This window comes from Pollachius pollachius (assembly GCF_949987615.1).
Source record: "Pollachius pollachius genome assembly, chromosome: 6".
Lineage (NCBI taxonomy): Eukaryota > Metazoa > Chordata > Actinopteri > Gadiformes > Gadidae > Pollachius > Pollachius pollachius.
The window spans coordinates 27,642,096-27,652,787 of record NC_136939.1 but is presented as its reverse complement, the minus strand read 5'-3'; positions in this window follow the sequence as shown (position 1 = coordinate 27,652,787).

Genomic DNA, 10,692 nt, shown 5'->3' with positions numbered 1-10,692 from the left:
CTGAGCCATACATGTCACTCTTGAGAAATTTCAGTGGTGTTGTGGATAACACAGACCAAAATGCCTTCAGGTACTCCAACAATCATCAGATGGTCTTGAGATCAGGCAAAAATCCACATAACACATCCGCTGACGAAGCCTCAGACACTGGTTCGGTCCGCTGGTCACCAAGGGAAGAGCTGAATGCTGTCTCTGGCTAGGCAGAGATTCTTCTGGTTTGGCATGAAAAGAGACGTTGATGATCATGTGAAAAACTGTCATCGCTGTGTTGTTGGAAAGACACCAGAGCCCAGTGCTTGCACTCCACTTGAGAGCATCCGCACATCGGAGCCGATGGAACTTGTCTGCATTGACTTTTGGTCTGCAGAGGTCAGTGGTGGGAAGTTCATGGATGTGCTTGTTGTGACTGACCATTTTTCCAAAATGGCTCATGCATTCCCATGCAAAAATCTGTCCGCCAAGCAAGTGGCTCGGAACCTCTGGGATGATTTCTTTCTCATACGATTTCCCTAAGAGGATTCATTCTGATCAGGGAGCGAACTTTGAAAGCAAGTTGATCATGGAGCTGTTGATCCTTTCAGGTGTCAAGAAGTCACACACAACACCATACCACCCCATGGGCAATGGCGTGGATTCAGCAGGACCCTTGGGTCCATGATCAGAACATTGCCTCCTAAGTCCAAAGCAAATTGGCCCCAGATGCTACAGCTACTCACCTTCTGTTACAATTGCACAGTGCACGAGACGAGGGGCTTTGCACCTTTCTATCTAATGTTCGGTAGAGTCCCCCGTCTCCCAGTTGACGTCCTGTTTCAAACTGTGGTTTCTGACGATGTTGTGGTGGACCACAATGAGTTCCTGAATCCACGAAACCTGACATCAATGTCTACAAGATCAAAGACATTAACTCAAACTGAAGGTAGTCCACCAAAATCTACTGCTTCCTGTGAACTTCTTACCGATTGGTGATGGAGAAGACACCCACACCAGGGGTAGTGGTGAGGTGGTTCCTGAAGTCAGCCCTTCAGAAGAAGTAGATCACAGAGGCGAGGTGGTGCCTGAATTCAATCCTGTAGTTGAGGTGGATGTCAGTGAGGGGATTGTTCCCAAAGTAAACCTCCCAGGTGAGATTGATGGCAGCGTTGACCGGACTGTACACTGGGTGCTGTCCAGCCCTGATGATTCTGAGTTGGAGGATCATCAGCCTGGCCTCTCTGAAGGACATGATGTGTCTGATTGGGTGTCTGAGCCATTTGACTCAGCTAGTGTCATCGGCAGTGATCGGAGGATGGAGGACAATGATGTTCCCCCTATAATCAATGGCCGACACAGTGCTGAGCTCCACCCCTTGGTCATTGCACATGAAGAGGTAGCCACAGATGCACTTACAGTATGCACTCAACCTCTGTGAGGACACAGTAGCTCGAAACAGACGAGGCAGGGCTGTCAACCCTCCAGAGAGGCTCATTTGCGAAATGAATGAGCAAGTCCTTGACACTTCAGAGTCCACAGTGAACTCTTTCATTTATTTAGTTAAAAGTTTGTTTTGAGATACAACATATAGGTACTAGATGTCAGTGTAGTCAGTCTGTAGACACAGTTAGAGATAAGTATCAGTTATAGCAATATTTGAGGTGTAACAGGCATCGCAAGAGTCTACTTTTGGTCTTGGGTATGGCGCCATCCCATTCTTTAAGTACTCCTTAGTTGGAGGATTCCTTAATCAACAGCTAGTGATATTTGGTTTGAGTGACTTGTTAGTGCCTATATCATTTTTTTTCTCTCTTCTTCGGTTTTATGGCCTAGAAGGTTTTTTCTTTTCTATCTCTCTTCCTCTATATTTTAGTGTTTTACCGGTACGTCCCCAATTTAGCAGGATTTAAGGGGGTTAGGGGGTTATGTAACGGAGCAAATAAAATGAGTATGTAAATAATTAAATCCTGTATTATTGGGTCAAAACTTTTATTTAGATATTTCGCTAATGTTGCGGATATCCTTCCGGATATCCTGCAGCAGAAAAGACAGTATCTGCTGCAGGTAGGTTGAGCATGAAACGTGTCCGCATGAAACATTTATTAAAGTAATTTTATCATAGTCACTTATCTCTAGACGGTTATTAAATACATTTTTCTGATATTTGGCATGTTTATTTTATTAGATTTTTTATTTTCGTTTGCACACACATTGGTTGTCGTGCAATTTGTAATATTGTATTCATTTTGTCTAGGCGGGCCAGGAAATGCTTAAAACCTGTCTTTTATGTTTGCTGACCCATTGTGCAGCTAACCAATAAGTTGTTTTAGTTTTATGTATGTTTAAAATCCCACTTACGGTGTTGCTAGAATTTACAACCTAGAATGTCTAGCCCAGGCATCTCCAAAGCGAAGCGACAGTCCTATCCAGACCCATGACCAATTTAAAATAATGCGATTATTTTTTTTGTTTTTTATGTTTTTTTTATATTTCACTATACAAAGCATGATTATCTTAATAAAGACATTTCTTACTGAAATACAAATTGAAAGGCAGAATAGACCGTAGTACAGCATAAAAACAGCAAAAAGTAATGATCTTCACAGAGCGAAGATCATGCTCTCACTGAACTCCCCCCCTCCCTCCGTCAGTCATGGCATGTGCGTAATAGCGTCACTCAAAAAATAATAATCAAATCGTTTGTTTACCGTAAGAGCAATATGGAATGAGAAAATGGCTTGCTCGAAAATTAGGAAAGTTGACCACGAAAACAGACATTTTAAAGATGAATGGACTGACCAATACATGTTCATTCTCCCGCAAGGCAGTACTAAACCTTTGTTGTGTCTTTTATGTGTTGAACCGTGCCGCTGATAAAAAGCGGGAACATTAAGCGGCATTACGAATCCAAACACAGATCCTTCGAGGAAAAGTATCCCCAGAAGTCAGAAGTAAGAGCGCGGAAAATATCCGAGCTGAGAGCTCAGTATGAGGGGTCTACGCGAGTCTTCACACAATCATTTACAGGCCAGCAACGTGCAAATGAAAGCTCACTTAAGATTTTAATGGATTTTGGGGCCACATAAAAAAACTTCTGTCCTGGTGCACTCAAAATTAATTTTTTGATTCAATATCAGAGTGTGTTTTAGGTCAAATTTGTGCCCAGATCAAAGAGCGGGGGGGGGGTGCTGCTATATGTCTGCATACCCCCCAAAAAGTAGGCAGTGGCACCCCTGGATATCGTAAAACTCATAGCATTATCTATATCGTTAGCCTCAAAGTGTAATCAATATCGTTAGCCTCAAAGCATAATGGATATGGTTAGCCTCATAGTGTAATCGATATCGTTAGCCTCATAGTGTAATCGATATCGTTAGCCTCACAGCGATATTGTTAGCCTCAAAGCCTCATAGCGTAATCGATATTGGTATCCTCAAATCATAATGGACATCATTAGTATTACAGACTAATGGATATCGTTAGCCTCATAGCCTAATGGACATCGTTAGCCGCATAGCATAATCGATATTAGTAGCCTAATAGCGTAATTGTTGTCGTTAGCCTCAAAGCATAATTTATATCCTCTGCTTTTAAGCAAAATGGATATCGTAAGCCTCATAGCTTAATGGATATCGTTAGCCTTAAAGCGTAATCAACATTGTTAGCCTCAAAACGTAATCGATAGCCTCATAGCGTGATAGATATTGTTAGCCTCATAGCCTAAAGGATATCGTTAGCCTTATAGCGTAATGGATATCATTAACCTCAAAGCCTAATGGATAGCATTATAGCCTAATGGATATTGTTAGCCTCATAGCGTAATCGATATCGTTAGCCTCAAAGCCTAATGGATAGCATTATAGCCTAATGGATATTGTTAGCCTCATAGCGTAATCGATATCGATAGCCTCATAGCATAATGGACATCATTAGCCTCATAGCCTAATGAATATCTTGTTAGCCTCATAGCCTAATTGATATCGTTAGCCTCATCAACATTGTTAGCCTCATAGCTTGAACGATATCGGTAGCCTAATAGCAAAATCGATATTGTTAGCCTAATCGCTTAATTGATATTGTTTGCCTCAAAGCATAAAGGATATCGTTAGCCTCATAACCTAATAGATATCGCTAGCCTCATTGAAATCGTTAGCCTCATAGCTTAAACGATATTGGTAGCCTAATAGCGTAATCGATATCGTTATCCTCATCAACATCGGTAGCCTAATAGCTAAATTGATATCGTAAGCCTTATAGCCTAAAGGATATCCTAAGTATTATAACCTAATGGATATTGTTAGCCTTTAGCAAAATGGAAATCATAAGCCTTTTAGCATAATGGATATCGATAACCTCATAGCGTCATCGATATTGTTAGACTCAAAGCGTAATCGATATTGTTTGCCTAATAGCATAATCGATATCATTATTCTTTTAGCATAATGGATATCGGTAGCCTCATAGCCTAATGTATATCGGCAGCCTTTTAGCGTAATCAATATCATTAGACTCATCTCGTAATCGATATCCAATAGCCTTTTAGCATAGTGGATATCATTAGCCTTAAAGCATTATTGATATTGTTAGCCTCATAGCGTAAATTATATCGTTAGCCTAATAGCGTAATCATATCGCAATGGATATCAGCCTCATAGCGTAATCAATACCGTAAGCCTAAAAGTGTAATCGATATCGTTAGCCTCATAGAGTGATGGATATCGTTAGCCTCATCGACATCGTTAGCCTAATAGCATAATGGTTATCGTTAGCCTCATAGCCTAATCGATATTGGTAGCCTCATAGCCTAATTTACATCGGTAGCATCATAGCATAAGGTATATCATTAGCGTCACAGCGTAATGGATATCGTTAGCTTCATAGCGTGATCTATATCGTTAGCCTCAAAGCATAATGGATATCGTTAGCCTCATAGTCTAACGGATATCGGGAGCCTCATTGATATCCATAGCCTCAGAGCCTTGTTGATATCGTTAGCCTCCTAGCCAAATCGATATCATTAGCCTCATTAACATCGTTACCCTAATAGCATAATTGATATCGTAAGCCTCAAAGCCTAATGGTTATCGGTAGCCTTAGCCTAATCACCATCGGTGGCCTCCTAGCTTAATCGATATCCTCATAGCGTAAACGATATCCTCATAAAGTAATCATTTGCCTCATAGCGTAATGGATTTCGTTGGCCTCATAGCGTAATCGATATTGTTAGCCTAATACCGTGATGGATATCAATATTCTCATAGCCTAATAGATATCGTTAGCCTCATAGCCTAATGGACATCGGTAGCCTAATAGCATATTTGATATCGTTAGCTTCATAGCCTAATTGATATCCTTAGCCTCATAGTCTAATCGATATCGTTAGCCTCAAAGCATAATTGATATAGGCCTTTTAGCATAATGGATATCGTTGGCCTCATAGCCTAATCGATATCATTAGCCGCATAGTCGAATGGATATCGTTAGCCTCATAGCTTAATCGATATTGTTAACCTGATAGTGTAATCGATATCGTTAGCCTCATAGTGTAATCGATATCGTTAACCTGATAGCATAATGGATATCGTTAGCCTGATAGCTTAATTGCCATCGGTATCCTCATAGCCTAATAGATATCGTCAGCCTCATCGCCTTATTGACATCGGTAGCCTCATAGCCTAATGGATATCGTTAGCCTAATAGCATAATTGATATCGTTAGCCTCAAAGCATAATTGATATCCTTAGCCTCATAGCATAATGGATATCTTTAGCATCATTGCCGAATAGATATCGTTAGCCTTATTGACATTGTGAGCCTAATAGCATAAATTATATTGTTAGCCGCAAAGCATAATGGATATAGGCCTTTTATCCCAATGGATATCGTAAGCCTTATGTAATGAGACTGCAACTGACTCCATTGATTGCTAAACCGTAATGCTTTAATGAAATGAATACATCTTCTTCCAGCTACTAGTGTGATCATTCATTATACAACAGCGCCCCCTTGTGTCCCGGGGGCCTTATGATATCATTACATCTCCCCTTTTTCTAGGGTGACTTAACTTGAATAAAAAGCAACAGTATTGTGTAAAGTTTAACTTAAACATAGCAGCATTTAAACAATCAAGATGTTCTCTGTAACTTAGGGAATAACATTCATTACAAATGTAACATTCAGTAAGGCAGTATTTAAGTAAGAACGTTCCCGGGTAACCTGTAAAGGAATAACAAAAGTTAAACTGTTCTCAGGTATCTGTAATAAGTTCAGTCTCTCTGTTACAAATGGTGCTTCCACCATTTGCTTCCACTAGGTATGGCCGTGGTTGGGGAGCTGGTTTTGTTACTTTAGCTGGTCTCCACTGCTTGCCCTCCCTTAACCTCCCTGTGTCTCCTGGGCTGAGGGCTAGCAGCATGTGTGATCCTCGTCGTAGTAGTGTTTCCCTCTGTCTTGGTTGACCCTCATTCTATCCTGCTACCCTTCCATAGTTCCCAGTTGGAGAAGTTTTTTTGTTGTGGGCAGTCTTGTCTTTGTTCTGCGGCCCATAAGCAGCTGTGCAGGTGAGGGTAGTCCATCCAGGGGTGTATTTCGATAGTCCAGGAGGGCGAGGTGAGGGTGTTGTTTGTCAGCTTTGGCTTTCTTGAGGAGGTTTTTTGCTATCTGTACTCCCTTTTCAGCTTTCCCTTTGGATTGGGGGTATGCGGGAGATGATGTTGTATGTTTGAATCCGTACTGAATGTCCTGAATTCAGCAGAGGAATACTGTGTGCCATTGTCAGAGCGGACTTCATCGGGTAAGCCATGTCGGGTGAATTGCTGTTTGCAGATGTTGATGACTGCCTGGCTTGTTGTGGTGTTTAGTTTGCTTACCTCGATGAAGTTCGAATAGTAGTCAACCAGGACGAGGTAGTGTTCTCCATCGAGTTCGAAAATATCGGTAGCTACCTTTTGCCATGGCCTTTCCGGTAGGTCATGTCCAATCATGGGCTCCTTTCTATTCTGCCTTCTGCATGTGTTGCATATGGCACATCTTGAGACTGTGTCAGCTATCTGGGCTTGCATCCCCGGCCAGAATATGACATCTCTTGCTAGCCTCTTCGTTTTTTCGATCCCTTGATGGCTGGAGTGCACTTTTTTCAGCATCATTCTTCTCAAGCTGTTTGGTATCACTAGTTTGTTGCAGTCCATCTTCCACTGTCATTTCATTATTGTAGTCCCAGTACACTTTGGCCTCGTCCGGTGTTTCTGAACTTTTACCTGGCCATCCCTGGAGGATGAATTTTTTTACTGCTGTGAGGGTTGGATCCTTCTCGGTTTCTGTGAGTATCTCCTGGAGTCTGGCGGTGCTATGGGTAAGCACATTACTGCACACACTTGTATATCGTCCTTATTTTCATTTTCATCTGTATCCTTTAAATAGTTCCTGCTCAGGGCATCAGCCACGTAAAGTTCCTTTCCTCTTTTGTGTTTCACAGTCATGTTGTATTTCTGGATCCTGAGGAGCATTTTCTGAAGTCTTAGTGGGGTCTCGGCCAAGGGTTTTTTTCATTATGGTTTCCAAAGGTTTGTGATCTGCTTCAACTTCGAACGCCTGTCCAAACAGATACTGGTAGAACTTGTCACAGCCAAACATGATGGCGGCCAACTCCTTTTCTATTTGTGCATATCTTTTTTTTGTTGGTAAAGGCTTTTGATGCGTAAGCTATGGGACACTCATCTTGAAAAAGCACAGCTCCTATCCCACAACTAGAGGCGTCCACGCTCAGTTTGACTGGCTTTGATGCATCATAATATTTATGTACTGGAGCTTCTGTGACCATCTCTTTCAGCTTCTCAAAGCTCTTGTCTTGTTCCTCCATCCAGCTCCATTCTGTGGTCTTCTCTAACAGGATCCGGAGTGGGGCAGTTACAGTGGATAGATGCGGTATGAACTTTGCTAAATATGTTATCATCCCTAAATATGTTTGTAGCTCGGTCTTGTTAGTGGGTTTTTGCATTTTCCTCACTGCCTCCACTTTCTTGGGGTCTGGTTTAATTCCGTCTGCTGTTAGGATGTGCCCCATGCATGTGACTTCTTCGAGTTTTATGTTCTTTTCTCTCACTCGCTCCAACACCCTTTCCAGCCTCTGGTTGTGCTGCTCTTCATTTTCCCCCAATACAAAGATGTCATCAACGATTGCCTCTACTCCCTCCATGTCCTCGAACATCTCAGTCATGGGTCTTTGAAATATTTCTCCAGCTGTGTTTATTCCAAAGGGTAGCCTTTTGTATGCGTAGCGACCGAAAGGGGTGTTAAAAGTGCACAGTGCTGAACTTTATTTGTCCAACTTGACCTGCCAGTACCCACATTGAGCATCTACTGCGCTGAACACTTTTGCTCCAGCCATTGGAGCCATCACTTCCTGATCGTCCTCATGGGGTAGTGTTCCTTTTCAATAGCGGCATTCAAGTCCTTGGGGTCCATGCATATCCGGATTTTCTGGTTTTCTGGTTTCCATACTGTGACCATGCTGCTTACCCACTGCCTGGGTTCTGTTACTTTTTCAATGACGTCCAGGTTTTCCATTCTTCTCAGTTCTGCCTTTACTTTGTCTCTCAAGGCCACGGGGACCTTCCTTGGTGCATGGACGATGGGTTGTGCGTCTGCGCTGATCTTGATGTGCTGCTCTCCTTCCAAACAGCCCAGTCCACCAAACACGTCTGCATACTTCTCCTGTATATCTTGACTTGGCCGTGTATTCACCTCACTGATGCGTTTTATGAGGCCAAGGCGTACGCAGGTTGTTAGTCCTAGTAGTGGTGTTGCACTTTGATTTAACACTTCGACGTGATGGAATCTTCTTTTGTATTCTGTCAACAACAGGCATTTTCCTATTGGCTTTAAGCATTGTCCTCCATACGTCACTAACTTTGCTTTAGACTTCCCAAGTTGTGCACAAATCTCTTTGTGGATTGATTCCGGTAAGATATTGCATTGAGCTCCTGTGTCTATTTTAAATCTTATTTTCCTGTCATTTATTATAAGGTCTACTTCCCAGTCTTCACCATCATTTGCTTTTACCATGTCCAGAAACACTTCTTCTGAATCTGAGTCAGACTGTTCTTCTACGATGTGCACTGGCTTTTTTGTTGCATACGCTTTGGACGTGCACTGACTTTTTTGTTGCATACGCTTTGGACATGCACTTGCTTGAAAAGTGATTCAGCTTTCCACATTTTTTGCATTTTTCTCCATAGGTGGGACATTTTCCTTTCTGGTGGTGTCTGCCACAGTATTTACAGTCCTGTATCATGTTTTGCCTGCGTGACGTGACAGATGACGTTTGGGACTTTCCCGCGCGCTCCCGTTTGACTTCATTGATAGTGCACTCTGCTTGTGCAGTTTGCAATTTGTCCATTTGCGTGCGGCTTGCCTCCGCAGCGCGAAATATAGACACAGCCTTTGGTAGATCTAATTCCATTGTTCTCAACAACTTGGCTCTTAGTTGATCATCCCTTATCATCCCTTAGCGGCCGTATTCACAAAGCATTTTATCTTACCGCTAGGAGTGCTCCTAACTCGCGCTAAAACATTTTACGTAGGAGTTTTTTCTTAAAAGTTATTCACAAAGCCGCTGAGACCTACTCTTACTAAGGATGAATCACTAAGAGTGAACTTAGAGTGACGCGCCGTTGCTATGGATTACGTCGATTCTCGTACACGAGTTTAGAAGCGGTCAGTGCGGTGATTGATTGTTCAGACGAGCCCACTAAATCACCGAAAAACAAGGAAATAGCCTAGGCTAGAAATGAATTCCTATTAAGTAGTTATGGACAGTGCAGTTAGCAGAATACACGCATGATGACAAGTTTTTGCAGACCACGATAATGACGTTGTAGCCTGCACGTTCAAGAGAGAGAGAAAGCAAACAATAAAAATACGTAAATTGCATTAAATCAAGGAGGCAATTAAAAGCACCCTGCAAACTATTATCCAATTAGCATATTTCAGCACTTAAACACTTTAAATAACAGCCCATACCGCCGTTCAAGTCCCCCTATCATGATGGATGATGAAAACGTGAAACGCAAGCGAAAGGCCAATTGGTCCCAGGACCAATTGTTACTACTTGCCCAGTTTGTGCTGGAGCGGAGGGGGGTAATAAAGGGTAGATTCGGGGCTGGAGTGACCAGTAAGAAGAAGCGGGAGGCATGGGAAGAAATATGCGTGAACCTAAATGCTTCCTTCCCTGCTGTGTGTCGCTCTACCGAAGATTGCGAAAAACGTTGGTATGCCCTGCAATCACGGTTGGAGATTGCCGACTATAAAAGAGCTGTCGCGGCTACAGGTAAGTCCATTATTAACTTGCATTCCTTTGGGAAATGCATTTGCATGTCTTAAATTTACAATTAACAAAGGCTACAGTGATATGAAACATGAATGAAACTGAAATTTGATTTGTTGGAGGAGGATCTGCACCAAAGCCGTTGTCCCCGGTCGCATCGATGGCGTACGCCGTCCTAGGCTCGGACACAAGCATAACTGGCCTTGAGGGTGCAGCTGATCCTGCAGTCGAGTTGCTAAAGGAGATTGAGGGGTATGCATGCAATGATTGCAATAGGCTACATGAAAAACCTTTCTGTTTAATATTAACAGAAGAATTACAATGTGCAACTGGTCAACCCACTTCCCAAAAAATTATATATATATATTCCCCACAGGAGAAATGAAGATCAAAGT